The sequence below is a fragment of the Convolutriloba macropyga genome, chromosome 15 (genome assembly GCF_964194025.1).
Source record: "Convolutriloba macropyga chromosome 15, txConMacr16.3, whole genome shotgun sequence".
Classification (NCBI taxonomy): domain Eukaryota; kingdom Metazoa; phylum Xenacoelomorpha; order Acoela; family Convolutidae; genus Convolutriloba; species Convolutriloba macropyga.
In genome coordinates, this window is record NC_134482.1 from 24,401,740 (window position 1) to 24,404,239 (window position 2,500).

Here is a 2,500-nt window from a genome sequence, read left to right on the forward strand (position 1 = left end):
CGAAAGGCAAAATCAAACAACAACAACAAACATTAATTGCATCAAAAAATTTATGTCCTTATAAAAAACAAAACTTTATAGCAAACTCAAAATAGCGTCAAATAAAACTGAAAATAAACAAATTAACTTGTAATTCACCAAAAAATTGGTTATTCACCAGTTCATAATAAAGCTTGTTAACAATAAGACAAAAAAGAACAGAAACTTTAAAGTTAGAAAATTCGCTGAATTTAAAAAAAAAACAATTAATTTCAAAGTAATGAAAACCATTAGGAATCAACTAAGATATCCCATATGTTTACAATTACCAATGCATCTATAAAAGGGAATTAAGAACTCTTGGTATTCAATTTTTTATGCAGTTACAAAAAGAACAACAAATAGACAACAAACTAAAAGTCAATTAAAACTTGCCAGAAAATGCTTTGGAAGCCGTAAAGCCATACTTTGGCCCCCAAAATATGTTCGATTGCACCTTCGCTGAACACTGATAATGAATTATGAGGCCGATCATTAATGAAAACAAGCAACAGTTATACAAAAAAGAAAAAATGCAAAATTATTGTTTTCTTGTTTTCTTTCGAAAATTTATTTCCAAAGACATGAAAGCCATTAATTACAAAATTAAAAAAATTAATAGGTTCGTCCATTCTTCCAAAGGAAGCCCATGAGACCTGCAATTGTCCAGAATATGTCTTACGTCTACAAAAAGAACGTCAAATATGACAAAAATCAAAAATTCCTTTACTTTTTTTTGTGAAAAACCCGTGTGGAAGCCAGTAAAGTCATAACGAATTCTCTTAAAACATTGGGTTTTGTGACTCCAATCCCTTTTGCCACGTTTCCTTGAAATGTATTATGTGACCTCTCATTATTGAAACTAGTTAACAATTAGACCAAAAAGAAAAAAGCAAGAATATGCAAAACTTGTTTTTATCGAAAAAAAATTATTTCCAAAGACATGAAAGCCATTAATTACAGGATGAAAAATTGAATAGGTTCGTTTATTCTTCCAAAGAACTCCCTAGAGACCTGCAATTATCCAGAACATGTCCTACATCTACAAAAAGAACGTCAAATATGACAAAATTCAAAAATTAATTAATTTTTTTTTGTGAAAAACCCGTGTCGAAGCCAGTAAATCCATGTCGACTTCTTCAAAAACTTTAGGTTTTGTGACACCGATCCCTTTTGACACCTTCCCTTGACAAAAATAATGCCATTTTTAACCTTCAATTAACAAGACCAGGTAACAAACAGACAATAAAAGGAACAAAAGTGCGAAGTTGAAATGTTTTTTTTTCATTTTGGAAAACAGTTTTTTCCAAAGTCATGAAAGCCATTATCTATCTTCTAATATCAGAACATCGGCTCATCTACTCTTCCAGGAAAAGCCAATCAAGCCGGCCATTGAACAGGAAACTAAATAAGACTAAGAAGACAAAATAAAAACGACAGTTAAAGACAAAATTAAAAAATTCAATTAAATTCTCCGAGAAAGTATTGTTGAAGCGGTAAAGAACCACAATCTATGTCTTTAATGATTTAACTATTAATAATAGTGCCTTTTTTTGAACGCGTCAAATGTGATATATGTCTTGACAATAACGTGGTAATTTGACAGAATTAGAAAACATGAAAAATTAGCAAATAACTAAAAATTAAAAAAAACTTGTGAAATCTAGTAGTATCAAAGCGAGAACACCATAACTTAAGGCGTCAGACCGCAAAGAGGACTAAATTTGAATTTAGCAGAAAGATGGAGCATTCGTTGACTGCTGACACCAAGCTACATGTTGGCCAGAGTAAGAGAAAAATGGAGGCAAAGTTCAATAAGCCATTTTTTATTTAAAAATCAAATATTTTAAAAGTCAAAACTTCCATAAGCTTTCAAGCAATCAACTAGATGAATTAGTTTCGAGTTAATTAGGAAGCCAATAGGACCTATCACTAGTGAGCTTTGATTTGAAATGTTCTGTTATTTAATTAATATAAAAAAGATCGAACTTTTTTTTATAAAAATTCGACTGATGACAATCCGAATTAATTTTTGATTGTAACGGTCCAAGATTGGTACAGAACTAGTCCTGCTAATGTTGATTGTTAATTAGAAATATTTAATTTTTGGAATGTCATTGAAATAGATTTTTTGTTTGTTATAAAATCAAAAGTAAATGCTGCGTTTTTGATAATCAATGAATAAAGTTAGCAAAAAACGGCAAAGTTTTCTTTACAGAGCACTCTCGACGGAAGTTGAAGTGAAATTAGCCCTCTTTTCAGTCTACAAAGATTGTGTTAGTGGTGTTTGGGTGTGCACTTCCTGCAAATTTAATCAGAGTGGACTAAAGAAACCTATTTCGTGCTGTTTTTGATGAAAAAGTCTGAATTTTGTAAAATTTTTAGCCAGAATTTGTGACAAAAAAATTCAATGAAAGTGGCCCAAAATGTATTTTGTCTTTAAAAGTAAAATCAGCAACGTTTTCATGAAAAATTTTGTTAA

At 30.4% G+C, this 2,500-nt stretch overlaps 1 pseudogene; it reads left to right on the top strand.

The window, feature by feature from the left end:
- The window catches only part of LOC142354036 (melanopsin-B-like), a 111,368-nt pseudogene that overhangs the window by 82,134 nt on the left and 26,734 nt on the right, over nucleotides 1–2,500 (top strand).